This window comes from Phyllobates terribilis, unplaced genomic scaffold, assembly GCF_046119375.1.
Source record: "Phyllobates terribilis strain yellow unplaced genomic scaffold, ASM4611937v1 Scaffold_11__3_contigs__length_659146591, whole genome shotgun sequence".
In the NCBI taxonomy this organism is placed as follows: Eukaryota; Metazoa; Chordata; class Amphibia; order Anura; family Dendrobatidae; genus Phyllobates; species Phyllobates terribilis.
Genome location: NW_027362771.1, coordinates 402326992 through 402344623, shown reverse-complemented (window position 1 = coordinate 402344623; position 17632 = coordinate 402326992).

The window sequence follows — 17632 nt, the reverse complement described above, 5'->3', positions numbered from 1 at the left end:
TCGCCTAACTAGATACTTGCTGCCTGAATGAAAAACAGGTACAGAAAATGTTTCCAAAGACGAAACAAACTATCAAATGTTTTTAAAATGTTGGACAAAAAAATAAAGTGGAGCAAAAATGTCAAAATGACAGCAATATAAGCAGGCAAGCAGATCTTAGGATAGCTGTAATATATTGCAATATGCATGAAGGTTGACAGAGTAATGGAAAAGACAATAAAAGTGTTCAGGAATATATATGCACCGTATAGCTTGCTTCTTCTAAAGTTTTTCGCCCTTTCTTATCTGTCATCTCTCATTTCACTGTTAACCTATTCATATGCTTTCTTCCATGCATATGATAATGTTGCAGATAGAAGATTTCTATTGAAGTGAACGAGATTAGAGTTATTACAGTTCATAATCATTTCTATATCCCATTTGCTTTAAAATAAACTCATCTTACAAGTAATGCTGACTCTACTGTCATAGTGATACAGGGAATTTAGTAATTTGCATATGTTACAGAAGGCATTGTGTAGAATTTCTAGCATTTTTGGTGAAGTATGAAATAAGCTTATTTCATTCTGATTATATATATTTTACACATTACAATATGTATTTTATCTTGAGTTTTTATAGAATGTGCACTTATTCTAAATAATGACTAGCATTTTCTTGGTAAGGAAAAAAAATATTAGACAATTGGAAAGAGGGATGGGGACTTTATTAAATTTTCGAAACATATGAAATCCAAACTAATTAAAAATATACTGCAAAGAAGTAAATACTGCTTTAGCCCTTTCACTTTTATGGGGACTTGTTTTTTGCAGGATAACTTATATGTTTGAATCACATTATTCAATTTACCATACAATTTAGTAGAAAACTGTAAAAAAATGTAGATGTGCAAAATCTGTTGATGGCTAAGAGTAGTAGAAACAAGCCGGCGACAGAGCGGTGTCACAATACTCGGTGTGCAGAGACCAGTGATGTCATCTGAGGGGGCGGCGCAGGTCTTTACACACAGGGGTATTCTGACATCGCTCTGGTGCTAGCTCATTACTGCTGATTTGAGGTAATAGAGTGTGCGCTGTTACTGTGCACATTGCACAGTGCACTGCACACAGGAACTAGCCCTGCCCCTGAAAAAGGTGTCACTAATGACGCTTTGCTTCAGGGAGGGGGCTGAGACTATGGCAGTGACCACAGCTTCTGTCATCTGATGACACTTTGTTTGAGTATCCCAACATGAAATGGGATTCTCAAACAAAGTGTCACCAGAAAGTAATTAAAGAAAAAATAGAATAACAGTTAGGGAATGGTAAGGAATTTTTAATGCAAGTATATTAGAGAATAATTTAGATTATGGCACTAAATAGATAGGGATTTAGGAGGAAAATATCTTTGTCTTCGGACCGCTCCTTTAAAGAGGGGGTAATCCTAAATAAAGACTTCTGAATTAAACTGGGTTAACCACCTTCTGGTCAGAGACAAATTTCTAAATGTACAGAAAAAGGAAATACCGTAAGTTGCCAGAGGGCGGTTTACTCCTGCATATTTGCCCAAATTGGGATATGCTATGTTAAAGGGTCATCTCTCTCTAGCCACACATTTGGCTCAGACAAGAAAAGTTATCTTACTGCAAACTGTCTTTTTGGAGGATTTGTGTTGTGGGGTACAGTCTTCTGGGCCACAGCTAAAAATAGTAAAATTCTGCAACTGTTCTACAATATGGTTCAAGTGCAAGCTTACTACCATATGTAAGTTTAGCCAAAAACTTTATGCACCACTATAAGTTTGACATGCCTCTCTGTGGGTTAGGTGCAGCCCCCTCATATGGAGGCATTTAATCATTGTTTTGATAAGATTATTTTTCAATTCCTCTTTTTTTTGTTCCACATGATTATGGGAAGAAGGCTGTGCAAAGAAGAAAAAGCAATCTATTTTTAGGAAATACTTTCCCATTCCCTAAGCTAGTTCAATCAATAATTGTAATAGCCTGTAACAACAGTGTGCCACAGGTAAATGTAACAGGGCAATCTAATCTAAAATGTCACAATAGTCCGCAAGTCATTCTTATGTCATTATTTTGATATGTCATAGATGATTACTAATTGTATATGGATTTGAAGTCTGAAAAAATTTGAGAATCAAGATTGAAAAATTTCAGACAAAACTGTAGAATATATATTATGTATAATAGGTGTATAAGTCTGGTAAAGCGATAGAATGGTATATATGTTTGCATCCTACTTCTAGGAGTGCTTGTTTTAAAAAAGTACATGTACCCATGATATTTACAGTACTTTTGATTTCACATGTCATTGATTTAATTGTAGTTTACCTCAAGATCATTCTACATTTTTATCAGTAGTTCACATGAAGAGCTACTCGGGCTATACTCTGCCTTGAAATTTCGCCTCAGATTGTGGTCTGAGTTGGCTCTCTGGGAGAGGCATTTTGGAGACCCCCAGGAGTGGTATTCAGCCGATTCTCAGCGGTTCTCCCATCAAGTTGTTAAACCGCCGATCGGTTTACCTGACTGGTAGAATGCTGGTTCCTTGCTTTCTGCATTTAATTGTATTTGCATTTTTCAGGCACAAATATGCAGTATTAGCGCTAATGCTGTAGGGGCAGAGAAGCACTAGTAAGCTTCCTGCCTTGATGTGCAGCTGCATGATGAGATCACCTCATTATGCTGCTGATGTCATTACTGTGCTGTAGAGGAAGTAAGATGTGGGCAGCGGTAAGCTCTTCACATTGAAGATACAATAGATTTTTATTGTGGATGTGGGGTAAGGGGTTTGGTTAGTATGCCAGCCCAAGAAAGGAGGTGACAGTACACAGGAGGAAAAAGTGTGAGAATGGTTACAGCATGTAAAGGGACAGCATGGAGGGAGGGGGATAGTGTAAGGACACACTATGGAGAGGGGAGGACAAGGGGAGGTACAGTATGATGGCAAAGTATGAGGAGGGGGTAGCGTGATCTGAACACTGAAAATGGGAGTGTAGAAGGGGTAGTGTGAAGAGGCAGCATAATATGTAAAGGGGAAAGCATATGGGGACTATGTGACAATTATATTCCATGAGGGGAGACAGTGTGATAGATAGAATTCATAAGGGAGATAATGTGTCCATTGTAGTTCATAAGGAAGGATGGTATGGCAATTAGAGTTCAAAAGTGGGATGGTGGGATATATTATTGAAGTTCATAAGTGAGGACAGCACAGAGGCAATATTTTATAGGGAGGACAGTGTGAAGGCAATGTACCATAAGCGGGACAGCGTCTAAGGACATATTTCATGCAGAGAGCACAGTGAAGGGCAATTTTTTATTCAGAGCTACAAGATGTGTGGATATTTTTATTCAGGATTCATTATAATGACACTGTTATATTTAAGGGCACCGTGTTGGGATAGGCGGCAGAAGGCCTGGGATGAGAGAAGTCTGCATGGACTATCTCTAGATGTGAAAGGTCACCATGTAGTTGGAACCAGGTGGATATGAAAGGGATCAGGAAGACTCCAATCAGAGAGACAAAGTTACCTGTAAGGTACCTGTATGTAAATAGTCTAGAGTCTGATGATATATAACAAAACCCGGCACTTGGAGACTAAAATAATTTTCTTGATTTTAATTAAGTAAATGATAGTACAAAACACAAACGTTTCGGTCGCATATGAGCTTCATCAGTGTACTAAAATAACAGAACAGAAAATAAATCAGTCATTATAAGGTCAAAAAGAGTTCATGAAATCACAATGTAAATATTATAAACATGGCGGTTACAGTACACTGGACTGGGAAAATGAAAAAGGGGGAGGGAATGGGAGATGGGAACAAAAAGGTAGAAACCAGTGAAAGGGCATGGAGACAGGACATAGGTAGGATGGAAAAACATACCAGTATTCAGTAGTAAGATTACCTGGAGTGGACCAAGTCCACACTAAAGGCTGTGGAGAGAAAGGATGCTGGTTTAGGAGATAATAGCCACAAGTCCCAGTAAGGAGTGGAGAGGTAGGCACATACCTTGGGTGAATATGTGGAGAGGAAGACAACCTGAGCATGGGAATATGGTATCCACCGCTAGTTCCTAATGGCATCAGGTGTGCAGTGCCAGTGTCAGGCATTAAGTAGACAGAGGGTGGACCCTGCGGTGAAGAGTAGATTGGGATTGGTGGCAGTGGGATGCTGGGATTACACATGGCAATTGGAGGACCTGCCAGACTGGAAGTGACGCGGTGGCCGCATCACAAGGTCCTTTTGCACTGCGGCGGTCACGTGGGCGGAAGTGACGCGCCGCGTGCGTTCCAAGGCAGAGGTTGTGCGTTCTACTGTGTGACTGGATGACATGGGTGGCTAGGATGGGAAGTGTGATTGGGATAGAGGTTGGAGGAAGAGATCCAAGAGGAAGCATCAGTTGGAATCAGGGAAGGAGCAGGGATCTAGGGATGGTTCTAAAAAATAATAATAAGAATGTTAGAAGCAATGCCAATGGGGAAAATTTATAACATGATTAGAATAGAGGAGAAACACGATTCTGTAAACAGCAAAATTTCTGTATAAGTATACATCAATATTGGGCACTATTGCATTTTATTCTCTATGGATATTAAATTTTACTGTATACACGTATAGCAAAAAATCATGTTGAACCAACAGAAATATAAACTTAATTAGAAAAATAGCCCAAATGTCAAAAGAGAGGTGTAAGTGGGGGAAAAGCATCCCCCCGAACACCCTCCTATACTGACTCAAAAGCAACATTGGTTAAAGAGAGAGCAACAGAGTCATCGTGGTTTAGAGAAAAATATACATATTTTATTGAAACATTCATTTAAAAATATAACCCAAACAAAACACAAGTGAAAAGTAGTGTTGAGCCACCCCCGTAGTGTTCGAGTTCGGTTCGGTTCGTCGAACACCTGTGTGTTCGCCGAACTGTTCGTCGAACTGTTCGTCGAACACCTTCGAACACCGTTAAAACCAATGGCAGGCAAACAAAAACACATAGAAACACATAGAAAACACCTTCAAAGGTGTCCAAAAGCTGACAAACTGCTCAGAAGACACAACTAACACATGGAAAAGTGACAAGTACATATAGTCATGCGAAAAGAAAAGAGGTGGAGGAGTAAAAGGAGGGGGAGACACAGATATAGGCATGTCATGCCCTTCTAAAATCCAAAAAGTGAGAAGCCGACACGTTCAGTCCGCTCCTGCCCGTGCCACCTCCGCGTCGCCGGGTTTGTGCCAGAGCCGCGGTGAACCCTGACGGCCAGCCCCCCACTCCCAATACTGGTGCCTGTCTGCTGGTGGGTCGAGCGAGCCCCCCTGTGGTGGAGGCAGCTCTAAGCTTTTTAATTTAAATTGTCTCTCTAATTTGAATGAATACACTTTAAATCCATTTACAAGGATCTATTGGAGGGCAAGTCTCATGCCAGCAGCCGCGTAATTCCAGCTCCAGTAGCGTCCACTAAAGCTGCTGCAGTTAAAAAGCTTTTATAAGGATCGAGCTCGGCTGTCCACCACAAGGCATCCTACTGCCAGTCCCAGCCCCTATGCCTTGGGGTGCCTCCTGATGCTCTTCACTGAGTATCCCATGGTCCCGAAGCATTTCCTTTGAAAAAATTAAGTGTCCAAACTACAGGTGGTGTAGCTTGCTTAATAGCCGGGATAATCCGCTGACTAGCAGACACTGCTACTAGGCACAAAGTATTTCCTGGGCTAGATGCAGTTAAAAATTTGTAATTAGATACTCTCGTTGGATGCTGAGAAAGCATTCCATAGAGTCTCCTGGCACTTCATATATGATTCTCTTAAAAAGCTTGGGGTAGGGGTCTAGGGGACCCTTTTATAGCCAAAATCACGGCCCTGTATCGCAATACGTCACCTAGGCTGAAGATAAATGGAACTGTATTACCCTGAGGGCTCGGTTGCTACAGAGGTATTGCACCTCACCCAGAGGTGTGATATCTCACTCTCAGGTAAGGATGGAGTGTGGATCAGGACCCGACACCTGCATGCATTACACCACATTGCCGTGGGGCAGGGCGACCAATATGCCCCTGAGATGGGCACGACAGTCCCTGTCCCTGGCTGGAGTGGGGGGAGGGAACACTGAGGAAGGGGAACCCTGTAGTGCAGGAGCAGGGAGGAAGCAGTTCCTGGGTGCATTGAGAAGGGAGTATAAAAGGTGGGCACCATCTTAGTTCAGTGCAGAGAAGTCTGAGCAGAAGTGGCAGGGAGCAGGAGCTCTGCATGAGCTCTGCTCCGGAGGCGGGCCTAGTAACAGAGGCCCAGGCCTGGAAGAGGGAGAAGGAAGGAAGAGGAGCGGAGAAGGCTCCAGGAACGAGAAACGAAGGGATCCCAGGGGTGCGGACGGGCGAGTCGCCACCGCACGCCCGAATCCACCTGCGTGGAGGGGTCAGGCCAAAGGGGGAGACCGGTCCCCGAAACTAGTGGAGGCAGGAAACGACCCTCAGCTAGAAACCGGAGGCTCTGACATTTTATGTGGCGCAGCCCCTCGCTACACCCGCTAGGAAGGCACCACATAGGGTCAGGGAAACTGGCGCCAAGTTTACCAAGAGGAGGCCCGAGGCAGCCGGACAGAAGTGTTGGTAAGAAAGGCCAGACAAAGGACACACAAAGGGGGTCCTGTGAAGCGCTCCAAAGTTATCTGGGAGTTGTCTGAGCCCCTCACCTGGTGAGCACAGTACGACGTGGGCAGCCGTTACCTGCAGACGTGGTCTGGATAATAAGAACTGTGAGTAAAGGCCCTGGACTGCATCACTGACTCCGTGTCGTTACTGCTGCTGCCCTGCACCATCACCCCCATCCTCCGCATACACTGCCCTGAGGCTATACTCCTCCCGTGGGGAGTTATGCTACACTCTGCTGCACCCACAACACCAGCCTCAGCGGTCTGCCCTGGAGCGGCGGTTCACTCTGACCGCAATCCACGGGTGGCGTAGTCGGACATTTAAACATCAAAACCACATAAATAGTTCCGCCACTGGTTTGACCGCCCTGAGCCACGGAACCGGGTCGCCGCCACGGAGACTACAACCACCAGCATCCACCAAAAAGGGTCCGGCTCCGGGTGTCCCAAGGCCCAGGGGGCGCGTCAGAACATTTTCATCACCTTTCACAATCACCAATGGGACAAGGCAGCGATGTTCTCTGTCCCCTCTCTTATACATCCTAGTGACGGAGCACCTGCTCTCATCAATTCGCCATAACCCCAATATTAGGTGGATTGAGGTGGGAGGCACCGAGTACAAGTGCTCTCTATTTGCTGATGATGTCCTAGTATATATCACTCAATCACATATATCCATCCATGCTGTTATGGCTGAAATAGATCACTTTGTTACATGGTCAAATTTTAAAATCAATGCAGCGAAGTCTGAGGCCCTCGATGTCTCCCTCCCCAAATCCATATAGGATTCCATCCAGTCCAACTTTCCCTTTGCCTGGCCCTCACAGGATATCAAATACTTAGAAATTCCTATTCATAGAGACCTCTCCCATCTATGTTATCTTAATTTTGGGCCCTTTATTGACCAACTCCATACAGACCACGGTTGGCAAGTTAGAACTGTAAGATTCACTACGTGACCCACTGGTGTTTTGTGGAAAAGCACATGTACACTGTGTTCCAAATTATTATGCAAAAAGTGTTTAGGAGTGATAAGGGAAGAATTTGTTTGTCAGTTAAACTCATTGATGGTGATGTGTGTCAGGGCTCTTTATATCACTGTAAGCAATTGCAGACACCTGTGCTAATTAGTTTGGCAGGTGTGTCCAATGAAAGGCAAGACTACTTAAGAAGGCTGTCTCACATTATTAAGCAGCCTACATTTTCTGCCAAAATGGGAAAGAAAAAGGATGTGTCGGCTGCTGAGAAGCAACAAATTATGGAGTGTTTAGGTCAAGGCATGACTACAATCAACATTGTGCGATGATCAGGATGAAGTGTCTTGGCAATCAAGAAGTATGTAGCTGATTCACAGTACACACGTGTGCGTGCTGATAAGGGCAAATTGAGGACTCTTTCCTACAGGCAATTAAGTCAGGGTGAAAGAACAGCAGCAGCAAAAAAGCTTTGTCATAGTGACGCGCCCCCTGGGCCATATTCTTTAGTGGGAATATCCGGAGCCGGATCAGATGGGGGTTGTAGTCTTCCGAGTGGCTGTGACCCGGTCCGTGCCCAGGGTGTCAAACTCAGTTGTATGTGGCAGTCCTACAGATGTTATAAGTTCTTTATTGTCGACTACGCCACCCGTTGTGTTGCGGTCACTATGGCCGCCGCTGCAGCAGGGTCCGCTGAGGCTGATGGTGTAGGTGCAGCTTTTGGTGGTATAACCCCCAACGGGTGGGGTATAGCCTCAGGGGGTCAGGTGCAGAGGATGGGGGTTGTGGTGGTGCAGCATAGGTGTTAAATGAAGACAGAGTCGGGTTGTGCAGTTTAGGGTATTTACTCACTGCTGATGTTCCGGTCACTCCAGCTTCAAGTGACCTCCCGAGCCGTGCTGCGTCCACCAGGTCCTGGATCCAGCCAACCCACAAGCGAGTCCGGAGCGTGACCCTGAGCTCTCCTTCTGTCCTTTCTCTGGCCGTCCCCACTATTGATCCACCCAGGTCCAGCTCCCTCGGGCCTTCTGTTGGGTGACCCTTGGCCTTGGGTTCCCTGACCCTCCATGTGGTATGCCTTCGTGGTGGATATGGTGGGTGGCCGTGGCAGACGCTGCCCACGGCCTCCGGTCTCTGGCTGGGGTGTGTTTTTGCCCCCACCAGCTTGGGTTCCGGTACCCTGATGCCGACTCTTCACCCGTGGATTGGATTTGGGGTCTTAGAGTCCTCTCTTCTGCTTCCCCCTCTGGGTCTCTCTTCTTTCTCCTCTCTCTCTCTCTCTAGGGCTTCTCTGCTCCTCTTCCTCTGACAGACTGACTGACTGACCGACCCTGTTCTCTGATGGTGCCCACCTTATATACACCCTCTATGTGTGAGCTCAGGTGACCAGCACCCAATGAGCTCCTATCTTTACCCAGGCTGCTCCCCCTATCTGCCCCTACACTACTTGGGATGTACCACCCCCCTCCCACTCCAGCCAGGAACAGACTCGGTCGTACCTGCACATTTCTAAGTGGGAGTACCGTCGGTCTGCTCCTCGGAAATGGGATGTGTGTAGTGCATGCAGCCTACCGAGCTCAGTTCCACACTCCATCCTTACCCGGGAGTGGAATATCACACCTCTGGATTGAGGTGCAATACCCCTGTAGCAGCCGAATCCTCAGGGTGCTACAATAGCAGCAGACAAGTTTTTGAAGCTGCTGGTGCCTCCAACGTCCCCCGAACAACAAGATGCAGGGTCCTTCAGAGGTTTGCAGCTGTGCATACGCCATCCTGTCGACCTCCTCTATCCACTTCACACAAGCAGAAACGGCTCCAGTGGGCTAAACATTACATGAAGACTGATTTCAAAACTGTTTTGTTCACGGATGAGTGCCGTGCAGCGCTCGATGGTCCAGATGGATGGAGTGGAGGATGGCTGGTTGATGGACACCCCACGCAAACACGGCTACAGCGCCAACAAGGAGGAGGTGGAGTAATGTTTTGGGCTGGAATCATGGGGAGAGAGATTGTCGGCCCCTTTAGGATCCCTGAAGGCGCTAAAGATGAACTCCATAATGTATGTGGATTTTCTCAAACAGCACTTCCTGCCATGGTTCAAGAAGAAGAACCGTGTATTTCACAGCAAGATCATTTTTTTGCATGATAATGCACCATCTCATGCTGCACATAAAACATCTGCATCTCTGGCTGATATGGGCATAAAAGGGGACAAACTTATGGTGTGACCCCCATGCTCCCCTGACCTCTACCCCATTCAGAACCTTTGGAGCATCATTAAAAGGAGTGTCTATGATGGCGGGAGGCAGTTCACATCTAAGCAACAGCTCTGGGAGGGTATTCTGTCCTCATGCAAAACAATTGAAGCAGAAACCATCCAAAACCTGACAAATTCAATGGACGAGAGAGTTCAGAAGCTCCTTTCGAACAAGGGGTCCTATGTGAAAATGTAACATCACCTAGAATAAAGTTTTGAGTTGAAAACTGTTTGATTTCAGTTTCTAACAACCTGCTAATGCTTATAATTTCAAAAATGACCATTTTTTTGGTCTTTATTAAAATGAAAAGGTTGATCGAAAAGTTTGGGGGATCTAAGAGTGTGGCAACCCAGTAGTCATGATTACTTCGAATTCTGACAATATGAGGGTCATGCTGCAGGTAGTGCAGCAAGAAGGCACTTATGTGTCTTGCGCATCTCGGAGCCCCAAAATTATTTTCCGGGCTAGATGCAGCTAAAAATTATTATTAATTTTAAATCTGGTGAAGCTTTAGTATAGATGGCCTAATAGGATCAGTGCTGCACACTGCTACAAAGCCCAAATTATTTTCCAGTCAAGATACAGATAAACATGATTAGTAATTTTAAATCTGGTGGAGCTTATTATAGATGGCCTAATAGAATCAGTGCTGCACACTGCTACAAAGCCCAAATTATATTCCAGCCAAGATACAGATAAACATGATTAGTAATTTGAAAGCTTAAAACGGTTGGTAGGGTGATTTTAACCAATCATCAAGCTTTTACTCTCCCCAGGATGACACAGGGGTAGAAAAGTTGTTTCGGATCCATGATTTGTTCATCTTTATGAACGTGAGTCTGTCTACATTAACAGTGGAGAGCCGCGTGCGCTTATCTGTCAGCACACCACCAGCAGCGCTGAACACACGTTCAGACAGAACGCTGGCTGCGGGGCAAGACAAGATCTCCAAGGCGTAAGTGGCTAGCTCCGGCCATTTATCCAGATTGGAAGCCCAAAAAGAGCAAGGGTCCAGTGACACAGTCATGGCTTCAATGTTTACTTGGAGATACTCCTGTACCATCGTCTCTAGGTGTTGACTATGTGTCAAACTTCTTGTCTCCTGTGGCCTTGCAAAGGATGGGCTAAAAAAGTGGTGAAATGATTCCGCAAAATTGATGTTACCAGCAGATACTGTGGTTCTGTTACGGTTTGAGTGCTGAACACTTGACGGTCCCACGGTTGGCAAATTGGAACTGTGAGATTCACTACGTGCACCACTGGTATTTTGTGGAAAAGCACATGTAAGATTCTGCAACAGTCTCTGCTGATACTCCTGCATGCGTGCATCCCTTTCTATGGCAGGAATAATTTCTGCAAATTTACTTTTGTACCGGGGATCTAACAGTGTGGCAACCCAGTAGTCAGGATTATTTCTAATTCTCACAATTCGAGGGTCATGTTGCAGGTAGTGCAGCAAGAAGGCACTCATGTGTGTTGCGCATCCAGGAGCACCAAGTCCCTGTTGTGTTGGTGGCGAGGTAACAATCATGCTTCCATCCTCTGTCCTCTCCCCCCAACCTCGCACAACAGAAATGTGATCAAGGTCTCCCTCATCTGATGAATCTTCCATCAGTTCGTCCTCCACTTCTTCCTGGGCTCCTGCACCTTCCTCACTAGTTTGGCTGCTACTATGCGCCCTGGTAAAACCATCTCCCCCACCCTCACATGCCTGCCGCCTTGGTGCTGCCGACCGTCTGGACCTTGCAGATGTTAGCCCTTTCGCATACAACTCCTCCTCCTCTACTTCCTCCACCTCCTCTTGTGCCACCACCTGACTCCGAATTCTGTTTAACATGTGCTCCAGCATGTAAATCACCGGAATAGTCATGCTGATAATGGCATCGTCAGCACTAAACATCTTCGTCGCCATTTCAAAACTGTGCAGAAGGGTGCATAGGTCCCTGATCTGAGACCACTCCTCCAGCGTGATTTGCCCCACCTCTGGATCTCGTTGGCCCAGGCTATACGTCAGAACGTATTGCACCAGGGCTTGTCGGTGCTGCCACAGTCGCTGCAACATGTGCAGAGTTGAATTCCACCGGGTAGGCACATCGCATTTTAGCAGGTGAAGTGGCAGGCCCAACGACTTCTGTAGAGATGTAAGTCGCTGAGCTGCGGGATGCAAACGGCGGAAGTGAGCACACAGCGACCGTGCCCTCTGCAGAAGGCCATCTAGTCTGGGATAGTGGGCTAAAAATTGCTGGACAACCAGGTTCAACACGTGAGCCATACAAGGCACGTGTGTGACATTGCCCCGGCGAAGGGCCGCACCCAGGTTTGCAGCATTGTCGCACACGGCCTTCCCTGGTTTCAGGTCCAGTGGAGACAACCATTCATGAAATTGGTTCTCCAGAGCTGACCACAACTCCTCAGCTGTGTGACTCACATTTCCCAGACATTTCAATGTAAAAACCGCCTGATGACGTTGAGCCCTACTGCCAGCATAGTAAGGAGGTGTGCAGGATCCCTTCTGCGCAGTTAGAAAGCTTGTGGCATGACCAGACAGGCTTTGGGTGCAGGTGGAAGACCGAGAGGAGGTTGAGGAGGCAGAAGCAGTGGAGGAACTTTGACATAAAGAGGATTGACGCACAACTCGTGGGGACGGCAAGACTTGGACAGCAGCCCCTTGTCCTGCTGTCACCATAGTTACCCAGTGCCCAGTCAGCGACATGTAACGCCCCTGTCCATGCCTACTCGTCCAAGTGTCTGTGGTGAAATGCACCCTGTCACACACAAAGTTTCTCAAAGAAGCGGTGATGTTGTGTGCGACATGCTGGTGGAGCGCAGGCACACCTTTCTTTGAGAAGTAGTGCTGACTGGGCATCTGGTACTGGGGCACTGCGACGAACATAAGGTCTCGAAAATCCTCTGTGTCCACCAGGCGGAAAGGCAGCATTTCTGTAGCCAAGAGCTTGCAGATGGTGAAATTCAACCTCTTAGCTTTCTCATGGCTAGGAGGAAATGGTCTTTTACTTGTCCACATCTGAGGGACCGAGGGCTGGCTATTGTGCTTAGACGGGGTTGATAAGGGTGTCCCCGGCAAACTGCCGGTCTGTGAGGAAGATGCAGGCGGACATGTTAGGTTGCCTTGATCCAAAGGTGGTGCTATCGATGTCGGACAGCGCTCAACACCAGCTGGTGTTACCACCTCCAAAGAAAATGATGACCTGCCAATCACGCTGGCTGTTGCGGGTAAAGAGGTGGCAGGTCTGCGCCCCAAAACAGGTGTGACTGCTGTCCCCCCAGTCACAGAGGATGAAGAGGCCGCGGATGCACAAGATATGGCAGACGGTGGTTGGCCCGGCCGGCTAGGCCGCATTGTAGCACACTGAGCTTCCCACTGCAACTTATGCTTTGTAACGGGTCTGGGAGGCGGAACCTCTGAGCTACTATACAAGGGGGCGGCCCTTGTAAGGGAGCGGGTGGCAGTCTCTGGATGAACGGACAGGGAGATACGGCAAGTGATCAGGGCAGTCTCTGGGTAAAGGGTAGGTACGACCTGTGAAGGCAGAGCCTCCGGGTAGGCTAGCAGGCAGATGGTAGATGTGTGCTCCCAGGTGAGCAAGCGAGAGTCTCTGGAATAGCAGGTGGTCACGGCACGTGACGGCGGAACCTCCGGGCTGGCAAGCAGGCAGGTAACGGAGAAGCGCTCCCAGGTGAGCGGACAAGAGTCTGAAGTAGCTGATGGTCACAGCACGTGACAACGGAGCCTCCGGGCAGGCAAGCAGGCAGGTAACGGAGAAGCGCTCCCAGGTGAGCGGGCAAGAGTCTGGAATAGCTGGTGGTCACAGCACGTGACAACGGAGCCTCCGGGCTGGCAAGCAGGCAGGTAACGGAGAAGCGCTCCCAGGTGAGCGGGCAAGCTGGTCCATAGACAGACTGACCGGAGTTGTAAGGCAGACCGTCGGACCTCAGGAAAGCAGGCAGGTAGCTGATGTGCGCTCCCAGGTGAGCAGGCAGGCTGGTCCTTTAGACAGACTGACAGGAGTAGTAAGGCAGACCGTCGGACCTCAGACTGGCAGACAGGTAACAAGTGTTCAGGCAGGAATCAGGCAGGTAACTGGCAGGAAACTGGCAGGTAACTGGCAGCGGGACCTGAGGGCTGAAGCACAGGTGAGACACAGGTGCAAACAACATTGCTCGGGCACCTCCATTTTGGAGGAGGTGCCTTATATATGATGAAGTCCTCCGGCCATTGGCCGGGGACTCCTTAGGACGGCGCGCGCGGCCCCTTTAAGAGGAGGGGAGCGCGCGCGCCCTAAGCACAGGGGCCGGGAAGGAGCGCGCGCTGAGAGCAGAGCGGGAGGAGGACGCCGGGAAGGAGCGCGCGCTGACAGCAGAGCGGGGAGAGGACGCCGGGCACGGAGCAGAGCGGTGAGGGGAGCAGCGTCCCTGCCTAGCAGAGGGCAGGGACGCCAGCGCTACAGTACCCCCCCCTTTAGGCCCCCCCTTTTTTAGGCCAGACAGAAATTTAGCTAGGATGAGAGGGGCATGGATGTTCTCCCGGGGCTCCCACGTTCTCTCCTCAGGACCAAACCCCTTCCAATCTACCAGAAAAAAGGTCTTTCCTCTTACCCTTTTGGTGGCAAGAATGTTCTCTACCTCAAACTCGTCCTCAGCAGAAACCGGAGCAGGAGGCGTACCTGTAGACTTGGAAAAAGAGTTAAGTACCACAGGTTTGAGGAGAGATACATGGAAGGAGTTAGGGATCCGTAAGTTGGCCGGGAGTTTCAATTTATAGGCCACCGGGTTGATCTGACTGATGACCTCCAGTGGACCGATGAACCGAGGCCCTAACTTATAGGAAGGGATCTTGAGCCGGACATATTTGGACGAGAGCCAGACTTTATCCCCAGGACGGAATTGAGGAGGGTCCAGACGTTTTTTGTCAGCGTGTCTTTTCATACGCTCGGAAGACTGAAGGAGTGCGGATCGGGTACTCTCCCAAATGGAGGAAAATTTGCTAACGAGAGATTCCGCAGCCGGGTTGTCCACCGAGGTGGAGACAGGAAAAGGAATCCGAGGATGCTGACCAAAGACTACAAAAAATGGGGATTTGGAGGAGGATTCGCTCTCGTGATTATTGTAAGAGAACTCGGCCCATGGTAGGAGATCCACCCAGTCAGAATGGTGGGCATTAACGAAGTGCCGGAGGTAACTGGTCAGGTTCTGATTGATCCGCTCCACTTGACCATTGGACTGTGGGTGGTAAGCGGAAGAGAAGTCCAGGGTGACGTCTAGTAGTTTACAAGTGGCTCTCCAGAAGCGTGAGGTGAACTGTACCCCACGATCCGACACGATGTGGAGGGGCAGGCCATGAAGACGGAAGATGTGACGAATAAAGACTCTAGCTAGCTCGGGTGCAGACGGGAGGCCTGGCAGGGGAACGAAATGAGCCATCTTGGAGAAGCGGTCAGCGACCACCCAAATGACCGTACAACCGGCAGAGAGTGGGAGGTCAGTTATGAAGTCCATTGCAATATGCTGCCAGGGGGCAGCAGGTACTGGGAGCGGAAGGAGGCGACCGGCTGGCAGATGTCTCGGAACCTTGTTGCGGGCGCAGGACACACAGGCAGAAACAAAGTCTATTACATCCTTGTGCAGGGTAGGCCACCAGTAGTGCCGGGAAATAAGCTGGAGGGTCTTCTTCTGACCAGCGTGGCCAGCCAGTTTAGACGAGTGACCCCAGTGAAGGATCTTCTCCCGATCAGGTACTGATACGAACGTCTTTCCGGGAGGGAGACGATTTAGACTCATGGGAGCCACCTGCATTACTCTGGCGGGATCGATGATGTGTTTCGGATCTTCCTCGAGATCAGATACCAGAAAGGATCGAGACAAGGCGTCCGCCTTGACGTTTTTGTCAGCCGGGCGAAAATGAAGGACAAAATCAAAACGAGCAAAAAACAAGGACCACCGGGCTTGGCGCGGGTTAAGTCTCTGGGCATGCTGGAGGTAAGCCAAGTTCTTGTGGTCAGTGTAAATTATTACCGGGTGAAGAGCCCCCTCTAGCAGGTAACGCCACTCCTCCAATGCCAGTTTGATGGCCAATAACTCTCGATCTCCTATGGAATAATTGCGCTCTGAGGAGGAGAAGAGTTTAGAGAAGAAGCCGCAAGTTACCATCCTCCCGGAAGAAGATTTTTGAGTAAGTACCGCTCCAGCTCCAGAGGAGGAGGCGTCCACTTCCAGGAAGAACTGCTTGTTGCCGTCCGGGCGATGCAGCACCGGGGCAGAAGAGAAGGCCTGTTTTAAGGAAAGAAAGGCTTCTTCTGCTTCGGGCGGCCACTCTTTGGGATTAGTACCCTTACGGGTGAGCGCGGAAATTGGGGCAGTCCGGGAAGAGAAGTGTGGTATGAAGAGGCGGTAGTAGTTGGCGAAGCCCAGGAACCGCTGAATGGCCTTCAGCCCCTCCGGTCGAGGCCATTTCTCGATGGCAGACAGTTTCTCTGGATCCATTCGTAGGCCGGTCTGAGAAATAATGTAGCCCAAAAACGGAAGCGAGGTCTGCTCAAAGAGGCACTTCTCGTATTTAGCGAAGAGGTGATTCTGCCTGAGCCTGAGCAGGACCTGACGAACGTCCCTCCGGTGAGTCTGGAGATCCGGAGAGAAGACCAAGATGTCGTCCAGGTACACCACTACGCAGGAGTAGAGAAGGTCCCGGAAGATGTCATTGACCAACTCTTGAAAGACGGCAGGAGCGTTACAGAGACCAAAGGGCATTACCAGGTATTCATAGTGGCCGTCCCGGGTGTTGAATGCCGTCTTCCATTCATCCCCTTGACGGATACGAACCAGGTTGTACGCCCCACGGAGGTCTAGTTTGGTGAAGATTCTAGCCCCCCTCAGACGATCAAATAATTCTGGAATGAGCGGAAGGGGATACTTATTCTTCACCGTGATCTGGTTTAGGCCTCTATAGTCTACACAGGGACGGAGAGAGCCGTCCTTCTTTTTGACGAAAAAGAAGCCTGCTCCCGCCGGGGAGGTAGATTTCCGGATGAATCCCCTGGCCAGATTCTCCTCAATATATTCGGACATCGACCGGGTCTCAGCAGCGGATAAAGGATAAATACGCCCACGGGGAGGAGTAGTACCGGGTAACAGGTCGATGGGACAGTCGTATGGTCTATGAGGGGGTAATGTCTCTGCCTCCTTTTTATTAAAGACATCAGCATAAGACCAATAAGGAATTGGAAGTCCAGGTAGATTAGCTGGGGTAGGAGAGGGACGGACGGGATGGACGGGAACCAGGCAGGTCTTATGACAGTCTTGTCCCCAGCGAAGGACTTCTCCGGTTTGCCAGTCAAGCACGGGTGCATGTTTCTGGAGCCAAGGCATACCTAGCAAGAGGGCGTGAGAGAGTCCAGGCAGAACATGAAAGGAGATACTCTCAGAATGCAGCATTCCCACCTGCAGAGTAATGGATTCGGTGATGAGTTGGATGGGGCGTGGTAAGAGACCCCCATCCACGGCAGCCACAGACAAGGGTACAGCCAGAGGTTTGGTGGGGATGCGGTATTTCTCTACCAGGGACTGTGAAATAAGATTCCCGGCTGCTCCAGAGTCCAGTTGGGCTAGTTCGAAATAACGGTTCTCCCCGTAGACGATTGAAACTGACAACAGCAGGGATGGAGAGGATTTATTCTTGTCTAGGTGGACCTCTCTGAGCGAACCTAGACACAGGCGTTTCCCGACCTCTCCGGGCAGGCAC